This window comes from Salarias fasciatus, chromosome 22 (genome assembly GCF_902148845.1).
Source record: "Salarias fasciatus chromosome 22, fSalaFa1.1, whole genome shotgun sequence".
In the NCBI taxonomy this organism is placed as follows: Eukaryota; Metazoa; Chordata; class Actinopteri; order Blenniiformes; family Blenniidae; genus Salarias; species Salarias fasciatus.
The window spans coordinates 15060863-15078983 of NC_043765.1; the positions used below are offsets into that span (position 1 = coordinate 15060863).

General features: G+C 42.3%; 1 protein-coding gene across 1 annotated transcript in view; it reads left to right on the forward strand.

The window, feature by feature from the left end:
• The first annotated feature begins 9676 nt into the window (after positions 1–9676).
• Positions 9677–18121, forward strand: part of calcr (calcitonin receptor) — a 53334-nt gene continuing 44889 nt past the window's right edge. Inside the window, exon 1 of the mRNA XM_030120848.1 lies at positions 9677–10118. The gene's annotated coding sequence lies outside the window, so the exon portion shown is untranslated. The remainder of the gene's footprint in view (positions 10119–18121) is intronic.

Genomic DNA, 18121 nt, shown 5'->3' on the forward strand with positions numbered 1-18121 from the left:
CATTATAGTGGAGAAGATACGATAACAAACCTCTAGTAGAATGCATCAAGGCAGACTAATGCATGCATAAATGTGTTTTGTCCTAAACTCAACCACTAACAGGCTTTTACAAGTTTGTATCTCCTTTTGGTCAAATTTCACTTGTATTGGATCAACAGAGAAATCAGTGCTATTTCACATCATTAGGAGAGTGAAGATATTTGATCTCAAGATCCTCCATGTTTCCAGAATATCCCCACAGACCTCCATTTGTGCTTTGTTCCATCTCCTGAAATAGAATACGCAAAGTGCTGTGTTTTTTTCCCTCCATATAATAAATATTTATGAAATATTATCAAAGGAAAGTGCTCACATGTTGCTAAAAATAGCAATAAGATGCAATTCGACTGGGGATTTTACTGTAAGAACCGCAGCTAAACCATCTTTCAGCCGGAAGTGTGAATGAGGCTGCTGTCTGAGACAGAAACCTCCGCCGTCTTCAAACCATCGCCGCAGCTCTACAGGTGGCCCAGTTGAGACTCGGGTTATTTTCGCTTCCTGCCCTTTAGGAGGCAAATTTCACTCCAAACTTGATCTGTTAGATGCAATCAATGGTTAACATAGGAAATTATATATTTCCTATGGAAATATCTAACATCAATAACAAGCCTCAAACACATGCTTTATGAGTGGAGCACTCAGGAAAAGGAACAAACACGGCAGGAGAGCATACACACTGCACAGAAACCCACAATCAAACCCTGTCAAAAGAAGACTTTGACTCTCTCTCATCCTGTGGGATTAAGCATCGATCAATATCAATCTTTCCAGCGAAGCTCTTTGAATCATCTTTACCTAAAAGAAACATTTATCTAAATAAAGTTTGTCTGGATTTAGCTTGAGGTACATAAGGCTGAAACGCAATAATTCCAGCTTACAAATATAAGCTTAGAGACCTAAGCAGAATGATTTCAGTGTGAAATACTTTCAACCAGTTAGCTCTCTTATTTCTGAAAATAGAATGTTCTACACAGATGACAGTCATCATAATTAAGTCTTCTTCTCTTTGCCTGATCACACCTTATGATCTTCTCATCTCCTTCCGAAGCCACAATATGACTTGACAACCTGCTCAAACTTTAATCATCCAAAAGTTCCCTCCTTCAGTCATTATTAATGACAACACTGACTGCAGCGTACTTCTAAGATTAATAGATTCTGATCTGGTTAGTTCATCAGTTAGCATCTATTTTGACAGAAATTCTCAATAATGATCACAAGTAATTTACAGAGACGCATGGCTCCCATTAGAAGGTGGAATATTTTTTGCTTCCACTACTGCTATAATGAGCTACCAGTGAGAGGGAGTGCCTGACACGCCCCCTGGTGGTCCATGCACACATCTTAAAATTGTTCCATGTGGTATTTTTTCAGTCCTATTAAATTGAAAAAGTATATTTGTGCTTTAAACACTGATTTTTCAGAATTTTGATATCAGTGTGCATGTTCTCTGACTTCTTCAGGGTGATAAACTTTAATGGAGGAGGATTTTTTTTTCATTTGATGCAATAATCTGAGTATTAGAGCAACAACAACCCAAACTAAGTGCCTCAGACAATGACTCAACATTTATTCAAATCCTTTTTTTTTTTTAATGTGGGTGAATACTGCCTGATAAAATGAGCAGTAACATCAGGTGTAGCTTTGGATAATGGAATCCATAAAAACAGAAATATGAAGCTTCTGCAAGGAAATTTATTTAGGCACAAAGACATCAACAGTCAGCTTGTGGGGTTTTTTTGAAGACATATTCAGAAGACAAAAAATGCCAACAAACACTGATTGTGTCAGGTTCTTTCTAAAAATCCAATCTGGTGGTATCATTGGAGCTGTTTGTGACAGACTTCTAATACCATCACCGCTTTAAACTGAGATAAGAGATTGTTTTTCCCCAGGTTTTTTAATAAACTGGTCTTATAACAGGGATTTTCTGGTCCCAATCCTTCTGTTGAAAGGTTATCTCAGTGGGTTTCTGAACACAGGTCCTGGTTAACTATTAATGAAGCCAGTTGAATGCAGAAAAATAATTTCCCCGGGGAGCCACAGACTGTTGTACTTCACTAATAAAACAACACAATCTGTTCAACTTGGGATGTACAGTATGTTGCTTTACGAGAAGCGGTCGACATGATCAAGAGCCGATCAGGGAGAAAATAACAGCTTTAGTCATAAACTGACTCAAGCTATTTGTCCAGGAAAGTGTCAATATGTAATTTTTAGCTCTTGAAGATTGTTAAATGCTTTTTTTCCCTTCCTCGTGTTCCTTCATTGAACTATTCTTTTGAGGGGGATTTTAGGTGTGTCGGTTATTCTTCACCCCTGAAAAAGAACCAAACCTGCAAGCAGATGTTGAACTGCAGTCTGCAGACGACTTTCTATTTTCTGTTCCACCGTTTCCCCGCTGTCTATTTTAACTGCAGACCAAACACGTCAGCCGCCTTTCTCCGCTCCGACACGGCATCACAGTTTCCCCAGCATTCATCACTCTGCGCCGCGTAAAGTGGAACGTCTCCGTCCTTCTCTCTTCTCCCGGCCGACAGGAGATTGATGTGTCTGCTGATGAGCTCCTGGGCCGCTCCTCGCCATCCATCTGGCAGCCGAGCACATGTGGCTGCTGAATAAATAAGCAAGTCCAACACCTCCACACTGCCGCCTCTGTGATGTTTCCGAAGCTTTTGCAGGTGCAAATTATGAATTGATTCCCAGAAGGATGTCAGATTTGAGCAGACGGGTGTGCACATGCATGTAGGAGAGTCTAAGACCTGTTTACCTCCCTGTTCTTCAGGTAAAGCTGCAGTGACTGAGCTGCTTTTTGAGGCGAATACTGTCTTCTGTATCTGTGATAGACCTTGGGTTTTTGTAAACAACAAACTCTTCCTTTTAGAGGATTATATCATATTAATTGATTTAAATTTATTCTGTCTTCATTGTTGTTTGTGGGTAGCGAGACTCTTGCAGCTGATGACTCACTGCTGTGGATAATCCGTTGCTTCCACCCTCCTGCAAATGTGCCACAATCCCTTTTTCACGGAAGTTTGGAAGATTAAAACTGATTGAAGCGGAGCAGCGGGAAAGATGCTTTTTCTTTTTTTCCTGTCACAAAGTTAGAGCGACGACTTTTTTTCCCCACAGAGTTGAAAAGTGCAATAAATAAATAAATAAATGAAAAGAAATGAAATCACTAAATGTAAAGATTTCCATCTGGGCAGAAGATTTTACTTCCCTTTTGCCTGTATGCTTCAAATACTGGCTCCCCAGAGGTCAAAGACTCCATTCTGAGCCCTTCTTCAGCAGGCCTGGGCAGATTTGACAGCACAGCACATTTGGCATAATTGAATTTGCTGTATTATAACAAGACTTTTTTTTTTTTTTTTCAGAAAGGAAAAAAAAAAAATACACACATGGCTGCACCTACAGACGCCTCAAATGGTCGTCCAGCCAGAGCTGACAGGAGCAGAGGAGCCACAGCAGTGGAAACATTTCAGGTAAGATTTTAAATAAATGAAAGTAGACTGCTGTAACATTTGGTCATCACGTTTTTTGAACACTGGAAGAAGAGAAAGCTTGGATTGTCTGCCTCTTCATTCGAGGAGTGAAACACAGCTCAGTTTTATTTTAAGTGGTGATGGACTTCAGGATAGGTAAACAGGATTGAGGAAAATTCTGAAAATGAACACTTCTGTCACTTCACACGTGTTTTGGAAGAAGTTGGACGCTGATTAGAGCGGCGAGTGAACATGTGAAGCAAAGGGCCAAATGGCAGCTGTAAATTATGCCGCCTCATGGCAGGATCATCACGGGTTCAGATCAGGGCAGCTCCTTTCTCTGTGGCTTTTCAAAACGTCAAAGAGGTTAAATATTTGATGAGCCATGTGTGAAAGTGTTTGGTCACTGGTCTCGGTGGTCGTCTGGCTCTCCGTCCTTGCCTTTGCCCTCAGTTAGCTGGAATCGACATCAGTGACCCTGAACTGCACAAAGCAGCGCGGAGGATTGATGGATGTCAAGCCAAAGTGCCATCCTACATGCAGCCATTGCTTTTTGAACTCCTGCATACATAAAGTTTATTGAAAATTGGACAAAATTAAAAAACAGTTTGGCTACTCACTGACTTCTTCGGGCTACATGTAAGACAATTCTGGTTCAAATGAAACCAGTTCAGCACATGTTTCCTTGCAGAATATATGAAAGACAGTTATGTACCCAAATATTAGAGCGCTCAGTGTTTACACTGTCTTCAGCTCAGCAGATGTTTTTACTGGACCTGTGCAGGTTTCTCTGTAACGGCAAAGCGTGACAGAGTAACTCTGAGGGACCTGATGTTCGAATCAGAGGCAGACAGACTGCGATCAGCATCACTGGCCAGTGCTGCAGCAGAAGTTTGTAGAAAAAACTCAGCGGGAGCTAATGGCACTCAGGTAAAAAAAAAAAAAAAAGTCACATCAAATCAGGCATACTGGTACTCAGAAAGTGAAACACAAAGGACCGTCTGGCGAAAAGCCGTGAGAGCTCAGCGCTGCAGATCTGATTTCAACAACTAGCAATTTATGATTGTTGGAAATGTAAGCCGCTGCTGCCGACCAGGTGAGGCTGAAATCAAAGCAAACACAAAGTAAGTAGAGCAGAGAAGAATGAAAAGTGGAGGCTGAGCGGGTGTCAGTGATTACACTGAAGGATAAGGTCATATTTTTCCAAGTGCGGCTTAAAGAGGGATCTATTGTGCTTTTTCACAGATTGTGTCCATATTCAATAACTGAACAAGCGTAGTTTCCTATCAAAACAATTTCTAGAAGTACTTATTTCTTTTAAACTGGCTTGAAGAAGCCTTATTGGATATGTTTATCTATTGTTAAAAAAAATATCCTGACACTTTTGTTTATTTATTTGTGTATTCATTTATTTTTGTGGTGGCGAAGGCTTGACCAGGGATTGCAATTTAGCCTTGGCTCCACACCCATATGACATGTGTGATGTTTAAAGTTTATTAAAGTATATTGCACAGCAAACACATTTCAAACATTTCAAGAAGTGCTATTGTAAGCCCGAACACAGATTAATGCAAAGAATCGCAGCAAAATGAACTGCATTTATTATGGAAATATATGACAGATATCGTGTTGCTGACAATAAGTCAAGTGAATGATCATGTTAACAACATGTGCCTATAAAGGCATATGGTGCATTATTAAAGCTTTGGCTCAGGACCTGGTTTTGGAGCATTTCTGTGTTGAGTTTGCATGTTCTTTCTGTGTGTGCAAGGATTTTCACTGAGCACTCTGTTTGAAAAAAGAAAACTTGCGTTTCAGGCCATTTGGAAGCTGTAAATTTTCCATAAGTGTGAATGTGAGTATGTGTGACAGTGTGTCTCTCGGTTTGACCTGTGATGGACTGGAGAACCTCCCAGGGTTTGACTCGCCGTCACTCTAAAACCAGAGTTGCATAAAGCAGAAAAGCGGATGGATATATGGATGAGTTTTGTTCGTAAATATACAAAAAAGAGTTCTTTCATGACAGCATGCTGAATATTTGCTGCTGTAGTCAAAACTTTCTATGACTACAATGCAATCACATGAATTAACCAATAAAGTGATTTCTTAGAAATTAAGGAGGCAATAGTTCTTGTTGTGTCTATTACATTTTATTGCAGAGATCCAAACGGTTTTTCCCGCTCGACATCTGTGCATTTCAAATCTCATCGCACACAAGTGAGCTGAAGAGGGAGCATGTCATGTTAGCTCAGTCTACACCCTCTAGCTAAACACGGCCTGCTGGCTGATGGGAAATTTCTCTCTTACTGGTGATTTTTACAAGGACTGTCACGGCCGACATCTGGTGATGTGGGTAATACTTCAAACCTGAGGAGTCTTGCAGTGGACCTCATGCTCCGTCACCAATATGGAATCTCATTTATTGATGGGAGTACACTTTTTTTTAATTACTGGACCGAAAAACTAAAGAAAGACCTGTGAATCCTTTAAACTTGTATTCATAAATCATTTTGCTGCTGAGAGACAGAGGTGTGTGCTGCTGAAGGTTCTACTGAAAATATCGTTTTAGCAAAATGCTCACTAATGTCCTCAGGTGATTTCTAAACGTCTTTGTTTGATATTCAGTGCAGCGGTTTTCACTGGAAGCACTGATCTGTCGCCACGAGGTGATTCACCTCAACCCAAACGCCACGTACTGAATCATTTAACAATTTAATATCAGGCTATTGATTGTGGGCGCTTCGCTTTTTCATTTTCATTCCAAACGTGAGTGGGCTGCTTCAAAAAAAATTTTTTTTTTTCTTCTGAGCTTAGTAGCAGAGAGACTAAAGTGATTATCTCAGGCAGAGACAAATCCCTGGGCTGAAAATTTGTGAATCTTTGACAGGAAGGGTGATTCTACTCAAATATGCTTGTATATGTATTCCAGTTTGATAGTTTGACACTAAAATCCTTCATTCAGACATGAAATCCCAAACGCTCAGTGAGTCCAGATGACCAGTCTGATGCTCCGTTCTCCTGTCGTGTGCAGGTATCAGTCATGCAGACTTGAGATTTTCATTTGCAACAACATTCAACTCAGCGTGATGTTTGGCTTTCACTGAGTCCCAAACAAAAAAACCCACAATAATTGCATTCCTTCATGCAGGCATGCGATATAGTGACGTCCCATTAAATTCAAACCGAGCGCCGGTGCTGCCAGCTCTGGCACACGCTCAGATAGGCCCCTTGCTCGGCCGTCATTATCGCCCACATTTGCAGCGCGCAGCAGGTCCCACGAAACGGGCTTCGCTCCAGCTCAGCTTCACTGATCCGTCCTCCAGCATCCATCATCGCCGCGCCCGGCCATAATGAGGGGGATTCACCGAGGACAACTTCTCAGGGAAGTCTGTCCTTGAACCGCAACACCAGCGTCAGCACGGTTCCAGCAGCGACCGGGGGAAGGAGGGATTCTGCCAGAGGGAGAGAGCTACAATCATCTCATTCTTACTACCAGAGTACATCTGCCACAGAGACCTCTTCCATTTATAACACTTATAAAGAACATCGCCTCTGGGATCAATAAAACATTCTACTGCATTCTATTTGATGAAAAAAATGATTCATTTTAGCAATTTCAGAGTGGGTTGAATATGAATACAGTAATTTCTGCTTTGAAATAGAGGCGGTCAGTTTTAACTGGTTCAGGAGCCCACCACTGGTCGCCCAAGTGATTAATGGGCAAAAATAAGATTAAAGTGAAAACCAGTTACTTGTTCCGCAGCCAATTTAAACAGAAATGTTTTATCTTTCTCAATTAAAAGTTTTCATTCATATTTGTTTCCTCTGTAGCATAACTTGGCTCTCATTCGTATGTGTGCTGGACTTTCGTGTCAAATGTAGCTGACAAAGCGGATGATTTTTCTTCCCTCCAATGCTGAGAGATTACCGACATTCCCAAGTAGATTGTGTTTGTCCACTCCTCTCCGTCTCCTGAGTGGACGTCCTGTCTTCCTGCCGGTCTGAAGGCATCGCCGCTTGTGAGGGGATCGCGTGGCTTCAGAGATGACAGGCTCATCATGTCTTTCACTGTTATAATGTTCTATAAATATGCAGCTACATGTTCACTGTTGCTTGTCTTGCGTGTGTGTGTGTGATTGTGTGTGTGTGTGTACACACGTGGGTGCGTTGGAGAGAAATGAATGTCAAACTCGTGACGACAGTACCAGCAGCTGCTTGTTTTTTAATTGGGTGAAAACAGAAAGTTGCTGAACAAAAGACAGCAGTGAAATCCGTCCTGTCTTTCTGAGGACTCCCTGAGGCGCTCCAGTAATTATTCGATAGCAAAATGCAAGAGTTGGGGAATAAAACGCCAACTAAACCCCGCTAAGATGAAAATCATCAGCAACATGAAACACTTGCTGTCAATAGATTGTTTTTTTTCTTAAACCAAAACTCATTTTAGAAAAAAAGATCAGTAACTGTTCAATAATGGACAGAGTCCACAAACCGCAAATCATCAGACCTGCTCGAAAGGTTGGATGATTTTCATTACAATTATCACAGGCGATGATGATGATGATGATGATGATGATGATGTGGGTGTGGGGTGGGCTTATTAACAATGGCAAAGTTGCACTAAGAATATTGCAGTAATGAAGGATCACCCCTTTTAGTTCTTCCTTTAGTTCCCAATTACAGTGACACATTATTATTTTACTGAGACTTCAGCCTCACCTCTGCTTAAAAAGTCTGGCAAAAACATTTCCTTATTTAAAGGAATAAATGAAGGCGGGTTTAAAATTCCTCCCAACACCTCTCCCACTGCATGAAGTGTGCACAAGTCTGCTCCACAACAGTTTAACTTAGACTGAGCGGAATGATGTATACGGAGAGTTTTAGGATTTAAGTCACACTGCACCCATGGTACAGACTGACGTCTCACTGAAGTAGATTGGTTTAGTATTTATCTTTGTTTTGCAATCACTTTCCTGCAGTTGTTATTTTTAAAAAATAATGAGTTTACTGATAAAAAAGTTACTTTTCTTTTTATTCGTGCGTGTCCGTTAGACTGTGTTTATAGTGTTCACAGAGCTGTATTTCTGTAACGTTGCTGTGACTCATTATGCGACCAGACAGCACTGTGTGAGCCTAATGAGTGATTCACTCATTGGGATCGGCTACAACTCCAGTCCACCAACAACGAGAAGAAAATAAGATGCTGAGATAACCAGCAAGAGGCAGCAGCAACAAAACAACAAGGCAAACTTTGGTCAGACTTTAGAACACAGTTTTACATCAAGACATGTAAAAATTTGGTGTTATAAGATCCTTGAGTCACTGAATCCAATTTCCTCGCTGAAAGGATTCACACAACAATAACCAACACTGTGACCTGCGACCTCCTAAAGCCGCTAGAGTCCAGAAAAGAGACAAACAAGCTTGCCATTACAACATTGTTATAGCTGAAGGTATAGTTTGTTGTCACACTACTTTTATAGACATTTACTGTTAAAATACCAATCAGTATGACTCTTGCCTGCCAGAATCTGCCTGTCTAATTCACTGAATAGGTGAGAAGTGCCATATTTGCTATTTGAGTACCAGGAATTATTATTGCTTTCCATAAAGCAACAGCAGGCCTGCTTTAAGGCGAGCTGACTCACACTTTCCTTGTGGGAAGCTTCCAGAGACAATATTCTCATTTGGAAGTGGAATCTTTCTTTCTAACCAGATATGCACCCTGATTCATAAACTACTGATTTAAATGTTAAATGGACTACACTTTTAGCACTTCTGACTCTGCTTGAGCAGAGCGCAAAGTGCTTTACTGTGGATCACATTCACCCATTCACACACGTTTACACAGGAGTGGAGGTGTCTGTCAGGCAAGGCGCCCAATCCATCCACTGGGAGCAACTTGGTTCAAGTGTCTTCTTGCTCAAGGGCACTCTGAAGAAAAGGGGAAAAAAAGATGAAAAAATGAAGTTGTTCGTTTAAAAGTCGCTGTATTGTATCACATGCCTTTGTTTTTCTTTCTTTTTATTTATTTATTTATTTGTTTATTTTAATTCTCGTGCTGCTGGTGTTTAAACAGCCGCGGTTCAGAGGAGGGTCCAGTCGGAGCGCGCGCACGCTGTGAGGAGGTCTCTCCTCGCCGTGTGTGTCTTTAAACGGGGAGAAGGAGGCGAGGCGAGGAGGAGCTCCGCCGCCACACGCTCGCCCCGCGTAAACGGGGGTCTGGAGCCGCCGTTGGATTACCGGCAGTCAGCTGTCAGCGCTCACAGCAGCTCCACGCCGGAGCCGCGCCGCGCCGTGCCCTGCCTTCCCCCCGCGCGCTCCTCCGTGCTGCGCGCACCGCCTCTCCACTCCTCACCTCAGAATATCACCGAACAAAGAACAAATTAATAAAGGAAGGAAGGAAGGAAGACACCTGGGACAAGCAGTAACGACTTTAGCGTTTGACTGATTTTTATTGCGTGGATAAAGAAAGGAAGGAAGAAAGAAAACTTTTATGCGTTAAAGAGGAGCGCAGGAAGCTGGGAGAGCCTCTGATTCTCCTCAGCATCTCAGTCTGGATCTGGGGCTTCAGTCTCCAAGACCTATCGAAGGGAGGTAAGTCACATTTAGGGTTTGCTTTTGTAACTTTTTAAAGGTTTAATTATTCCAGACTGCAGATAAGGACGTGTGGATCTATTCTCTCTTCTAAACCCCGGTTTTCCGCATATTTTCTGTCATGTTTGCGCTGATGGAGGATTTTTGCATGTTGCTGATGCGCTTCTGCACTGGATTCACATGCGTCGGTGTTCTTTTCTGCACAGCATGCAGCCTGGAGGAAATTAGTTCATTAAAAAAAGGAGATTGACTCATGATTGTTGCAAGCAAACGATAATTGAGAAATCAGTGTGTGCTTCGTGCTTTGTGTGTGTCCTATACAGTTGTCTATAGTGGTCTGTTAACAGTAAAATGCTCAAAGTGGTGCTGAAAAGAATCCAGCACAGAGGTAATGCTGCAATAAGAAGGAAAATTGTTCTGCAAAAAAAGCAGGGGAGATGAGATGTATTGTTACTGATTGAATTCTGATCCACTGGCTGTCAAATATAGAATTACACTGAAATGTACTGTGATCAGGTTCTGCATTGGATACTCTTTGATGAATACTGGCAAATTTATTAATGGGTTTCCAACAGTAGAGCGCACACTGTGCACTGAAGAAGCTCCACAGTTCTTTGCAGGCAGAGCCGTGGATAATTGTTTTATGCATAATCCCTTAAATCACACAGAAATACTCTCACTTTGTCCACACAGAAGAGTGTCTCCCATTCATGTAGGCTACTGTTTGTCTTCAGAAACATTAATGAAAAAAAAGAGGTGTGCTTTATTTTTCAGCTGGAAATTGCATAATACATTTGCAATAATGACCATTGCTGCTGAAGCGTGATTTGCAGAAGCAGTTGTGTGAAGTAAAGGTCAGTTGAATGTGACCTTTCTGCACTTTCTCTGTCGTGCAAATGGAAGGAATGGAGTGTACGTGTAGATGGGAGCTCCCGATTTGCTTCCTTGCTCTCTCAAAGAAGTGCTGTCTTTGTAAAAGTTACATTTGCACAAGCCAGATCCATTCAAGTATATTTCTTTCCTTCCTTTTCTCTCTCCTCCCTTTCTGGTTCTCGCTTTCATTTCAACACAGCTTAAAGCTGACCTCATGCATTTGCTTTCATATCGATTATATTAGCAAACTCGGGGGAAGGAAAAAATGGGCATTCCTTCATGGACCCATCGGCCCAAGCCGGAAACACACCGAGCCAGAATCCCCGCTGAACGCTGCCTGACTCACTCCAGCCTCCAGTAGAGGCAGACGCAGCGCCGAAAGAGAAGCGCCTGCCGAGGAGACGTCTGCAACTGTATCAGGGTTCTCATTTCAGGGATTCCTTTGTGTTTACACAACCGTGCTTAGAGTAATAGCCTGTGTCATCTGGGGTTTCATTACAAGCATTGGTAAAGGAAGTGGCTTCAATGAGCTGATACGACTCCAAACCCCCGAGAGCTTCTCAGCACATCCAGAACACGGCATGCACGTACTGCGCAGCACAGAGGGAGACGAGAATAGCAACAAACACACGGCGAAGCTGTCAAAGAAAGAGGGTGAGGCGGAGATGGAGAAACGGCAACCGAATGAGGGAGGCGGCAGTGAGGAGATACGTGCAGACAGGCAGGCTGAGATATGAACTGTGCCCTGCAGTGAGTCGGGCTGGGCTGGCAACGTGTCCGGCTGCTCTCTGAGTCTCCGAGATAAGTTTGCCATTCATCATCCTGCTGGATGTCTGTTCATGCATCTCCGCGTCTGCATGCGCGGTCAGAGAGGAGCGAGCGGATGAGCGAGCAAGCGTCAAGTTCGTTGGCTCGCAGAGAGCGCTGACAAGAAGAGAGAGTCAGAGCTCAGCTTGAAAATCTAAAATATGGGCCCCTTGAAGGAGAAACGTGCCTCAAATTTAAAAAAAAAAAAAAAAAAAAGTGGTCACTGTGCTTTTTGTATTAATGTATTTTTAGGAGCAACAGATTTGATTTGAAATGGACAAGATGTCCAGTCGGAAAATTGCTTTTTGTTTGTGGGCTTTATTTAGGCTGAAGTACTGTGGTTCTGCAGCTCTGAAGCCAGTCGCAGTGTAAAGTCACTGCCCCCACAATGCTTTTTATGACAAATGCCACGTTAATTACCAGTGAACTCACCTGTAACCATTAATTGATGAACCCCAATGCCGTTCCTACTGTGATTCCCCTAATGGAGACTTCAGACTCTGTCCCTATCACGTCATGAGTATTGATAGGTTAGTGAGCAATCTGGTGCAGGTCCTCACAAATATCCCAAAGCCAGGTCACACACCCGCAGATTTCGTCTCCTCTCTCATCTCCTTCTCACAATTGCAGAGTCATGTAATTGAGACCCATCAGTCAGAGAAGGTCAGCAGACTATCCTTATCCTGCTTTATTCACCAATATTAATCAAGGTAATGCTCCATGTTTTATTCATCAGCAACCGCAATGACCCGAAATGTCACTCGCTCTCTCCATCTGAGCGTTGTAATCCACACAATCATGAACACGACGATGTTTAATTTGCTGTCTGGGGCGACGAGTGACACTTCTTCTGGTGCTTAAGGCGCTCTCGGAAAAAAAACAAGTGCTGGCAATCAATGTTTGTGTTAATGAACACGATGACAGTCGAGAGTTGTGAGTGTAAAAATGAGCATCTTGTTCTCAAGTGTATTAGAATATATAGGGACAATTTTGATTTTGCGCACTTAATTATTTATCGGGCTTGTCGGCCGCGTGCCCCGAGAGGCTGCATAATTGGGAGAAATGCCTGAATGTCACCCATGAGGGCTCAGAGTTCTCCCGGCACCCAGCTATACATCAGCCTCAGACAGGTCCAAGTCCAAGGGTAAGCTTTACCCTTTTCAATTGCATAAGCGTGACTTTGTAGTCTGAGTCAGAGGCAAGGATTTACTGCTTCATTTGAGACTACCGGGGGGATGTTTTATTCACCGGCGCACTCCTGGTTCTGTATAAAATGATGGAGACATTTATGGAGCACAAAGAGACACTAAAGTCGGCTGACCTGATAGCGTCGAGCGAGTTGCCCTGGTTATGGGATGTGATTAAAGTTAAGCGTTGCAATATGCGCGACACAGCTGCAGTCGCTCTGCAGAGCGCTGCCCATCCTTCATGTGCCTCCGCTGCTCCCAGTGTGCCGTGTGACTCACATGCTACCTCTGTTCTGGAGAATCCCGTTGCTCTTGATTAACCATCAAGACAAGAGTTTCTGCTGTCATAAAATTTCATTTCCCACTCATCCGTTTCGGTTGTCCTCTGTCAGGCTGTTTAGCGAGAGCAGGCGGCTGGACGAGCAGCAAATCGGAGGATGCAGCATTTGCATGTGATTTGAGAAGTGAAACTCCAGAATTTAAGCAAATGAGATGTTATCGAAAGAAAAATAAATCTGATTTCATATTGGCAGTGATGCAGCACATCATCTGAAGTGCTGCATCTATTGCATTTACACAGTACAACTGAGGTAGCATCAATAGGTGGTGCTAGAATAGAGCAAATGGCCGATGGCTGGAGAAACACAAGTCTGTTCAGCAGGAGAGGAGTGTGTGTTTGTGACGACGCTGTTACAGGGAGATCCTTTGTTCACGGTTTAACGTTTTCATGAAAATGGCTCCGTGTCTCCTCAGGCCTCTGATATCTTCCCCCCAGTAATCCCTGGACTGGATTGGCTGCAACACTGCTCCACACACAGCTGGTTACAAAACGTGTCTTCTTTGATTGAATGCTCCCGATTTGAAACCATGAACATTTGTTATTAAAACCAAGAAACGTGCAGTTCCTCATCGCGTTTCAATTGTCTTTGCAGTCTTTATTACAGAGGTTAAGAAGGAAAAAAAAAATTGTGACTGGTTCTAATACATAAAAATCAATTTGAGGAAATCAAATGAAATGATTTCTTGGTCTTTTTCAGAACCTTTGCTGTTTTCAGTGAGAAAGCAGCTCATTATCAGACAGTGTTTGGTCGATTAAAACCTCTTTCCAGCTGACAAATTGGGCTTTTAATGCATATTCAGCACTACAGGATGGGACTCGGCTAGAAAAGCTGTTAACCTTGTTGAACATCCAAAATCTTGTTTTAACAGTGATTACTTGCAAACAATTAAATGTTTTCCTGCTCGTGTTCAACTCCAATGAAAAACTGCTGTGAACACCGCTGTTGCAGAGTGAATATCGGTGCACAGCAAGAACACTAATACTTTCTGACTGAGTCTCTTGCAAGACAGACGTGTATTTCACTGATTTTCAGTGTGGCAGTGCTTTCTCATGCTGCACACTCATCATTCAAACATCCTGCCTTTATTTATAAAGCACCTTTCAGGCAATACGTGCAAATCATAATGCCCCCACAAATGATCAAAAATGTCAGTGTTGGCAAACATATGACTGCAAAAATAACATTTGAAATATCTGCCATGTGTTTACAATATATTGCCTAAAACAGTTGGAACAAATGTGTATTTTAATCGTGTTTTTTCCACATATGGTGGGAAAAGGAATCCCCATGACCCCCTGGTTTGTCCTACCTGAAGCTCTCCTCACACTTTGCTTCCTGTCGTTCCTCCAAAGACTTTGCCAGTGCAATAAATCAGCACATTTATGTAAAGTAGGAAATTAGCATCCTTATTGTCCACATGTTTATATTGCTTGCTGTCATGACAACAGGGAACAAAAACCGACTAGTTCTCTCACCACATTAGGTGAATTTCAACACGTCATCAATATTTCTTCATGTCCAAACTTTTGCATTTTATGCAAACATCTTCACCTCACACATTGTGTCATTCATTTTGTTGTTTCTTTTCTTTGTTTTTAATCAGATCAACACACGTTTCATTTCATTTCAGCTCCTCTGTCCTTATCCATAGTTAATTACATCCTCAGTCGTTCTTTTCTTGTTTTGACTCTCTGACTACGATCACCGCTCTGCTGTATGTGGAGGAACTCACTTCCTGAGGGGTTTTCTGTGCCTTACTGTCAACCTGTGACGACTTTCATCCCTTGGGGAGACACACAGAGCATAACTCGAGGTTATTGACTCTGGCTTGCTAACTCTTTTCCAAGAGTTTAAGCTGAGTTTTTTCCCCACGAATTCTCAAGTTCTTTATTACCATTAAAATGATCTGTTTTGTCGTTACTTTTCTAATCTAATTTTTTTGTTTCCCAGCTAGGTGTGAACGGATTATCGCTGCAGACATGCGCGTCACTGACATTTACCGTGACGCAGGTGAATATTTTTAGAACCGTTCTCTTGAATTTGAAGCTGTCACGACACACGGGTGTATCGGTCTACATACATGTCTCTGCAGTCTCTGGAGATGTTGGCATAGATATTGATTTTTTTTTTTTTAATCAAAGCACCAGAACAGAAACCTCAAGATGTCAGAAAAGCAGGGGGAGGTCATTAAAGGAATTTTCTGAAAAGCATGAAAAGGTCATTAAAGAACATTTTTTTGGAAAAATGTGCCTTCTGCCTTCAGTTAGGCAGGTGGAATTGATATGAATTTGGTGATTAGACAGCCATCATCATGCAGCTGGAGCAAAATACCTGAGTTTGGTTTCATATGGAGAGTGGAATCACACGTGAGGCTGCTTGTAAAGTAATCCTACAACCAAGCTGTGGCTTTATGGAGAAGATTGCTTTACATGAGCAGCACATGCACCTGTGTGGGGCTGAGGAAAAAGAAAAAAAAAAACATTTCTCAAGATGCAATATACCAATATAAAAAGCCAAATGATAACACTGCTGATATACTGAGTGTCGGCAATATTAAAGTACGCATGATGCGATATGTGGGCGAATACAAATAACGCACCGAGCAGGTTTTGCATAATAATCCAATAATAATGTTCCATAACATTTACAGTGGAGTTGTGAGCTGCTTCCAATATCTCTTGAAAGTAAATAACGCGTGGGTAAATCTCTGCTTCAAGTCAGTTCATTTAAGAGGAGTACGGCTGAAATGTATGCAGCCTCCTTTCATCTTCTGCTGATTCAGCATCTTGAACCCAGACTGGAGAGAGAATGAAGCTTTCAGAAATATACGCATCCAAGCTTTTAATAAAAGATTACAATTTATTGCAAAACAGCACATTTTCCATTAATGAGGCTACTGTGGCTCTAATTGTAATGGTGACTTTACATTTTCCATATTTGTTAAAAGCAGACTCACATACATTAACATATATCAAGACCAGAAGCGTGAAACCCCCTGGAGCTAAAAGTGAAGTTCAGCGTTGGCATTTTACTTTAGCCTATCAGCTTATTCAGGAATTATAGCTGCAATCTGACTGATACAACCTTTAGATTTCATAGTGCTAATGGCTACTCTGTTTTTGCACACTTGACCCCTGGTAGGTTTACGCTTTAGAGTAGTGTTATTCTTGGAAACTGTCTTTTTTTTTCTTCATGGATGTGTCGGCGCTGAGTGAAATCCACCCATCTTCCAAGTAAGCACGCACTTTGTGTAACTGGATAGTTGCGGTGTGTTCTTTACGAATACTGTACTCAGAGGACGGTGGGTCTTGTTTTACAATGATGAACCAACCAAGGCAAAAGCCACAAAGCCAAAGAAAACAACAATACTAGATGTCCACCTTGTTTTATATTTACATCCAAAAGGAAAAAGAAAGGACACACGTTGGTAGAAAAAATGAATTTAGTGTTTGGATGGGTCTGAGTTTCTCCATCCTGAGCAGGTCCAGCCCCTCCTTCCTTTCATGCTCCTCATTTTGAGCGCTGCAGATAAGGAGGAGGAGTTTGTTCAAAGTAAATTTTCTGCATGAGATAAACTGACAAGCCAGTGGATCAGGCGCACACATTACCATAGAGAGATAGAGAGCCAGGAGGTAGAGCTTAATGAAATCTTTTGACAATGTGGGGGGTGGAAATCCTGTCATCCTGAAGAAAAGACAAGAGATAATTTTGGACTCCAACCGAGGCCCAAAGAAATCCTCTAAGAGCATTAGTGACACTCGGGCCCCGAAAAACTCCTGCTGCTCAGAACTGGATTCTCTGGTCCTGAGAGAAAAGCCCAGTGAAGGTTGGCAGTAATTATTGCTTATTTTTTCCTCTCCGCGGACGGCACTGAGTGTGCCGGGAGACATTGTTAATTCTGACTTATTACAATATGCCCGACGAACAGACTTGCCCAAGCAGTTCGGCTCTTTTTCATCCCCGTTTTCACTGATGCCCATCGTGTAGTAATACAGGGCGTAATCACTCGCCATTAAAGCGTCCCTGATCGATCGGTGGCACCTCCTGAAAGTCGTTACACTGACTTTAGAAGCTATGGCCAATGATTTTGTCTTTTCTCTGACAGAGTCGGTGTCGGCGTTTCCCGTGTTTCAGGCAATTTTCTGTAAATCTGTTGATACAAACTGCAATTTCAGTGTTGTTTTCAAGCAGAAAGACGTCGGTGTTTATCTATTGTTGCTCAGCAGGTATTCCCAAAAACACACTCTGCATATTTTTTGTGAAGCTTCAAAAGCTGAACCCTTACAGCAGTGACATCTGTGATCTGATGTCTTGTCTCCTCAAATCTACTTTACGGATTCATTCTTGATGTAGCAAGTCTGATGTCTACAGAATCCACTCTGATCACAGAAATACACCAAAACAGTGTTTTTTGTAAACAACCCTCGGTGATTTTGCAGTAGTGAGTGAGTGATGGTCTTGAAGAGGCCTGGGGTGACTCTTTGAAGAGGAATGAGAGGTTTTCTCTAAAGCACCCTCAGGGGCTTGCTCTACAAAGATATTCAATAATTTTCAGCATAATGACACTCGAAGCCTCTCGGGTCACACTTTACCCGTCCTCTTCATTGTCTCTGATGTTATGCTCTTATTTTTGCTCTTTTATTTGCTTCTCCTAATGTTAACTGCTCGTCCTCATGGGGGTCCTTTGTGATCTCCCTGCCCACTCGTGACGGCGGCGCTCGTCTTTCCCGCTCTGTTGGCCCCTCTGTCTTCCTGTTTACAGCTTGTAGCCAGACACAGCCCACTGCCCGAGCCA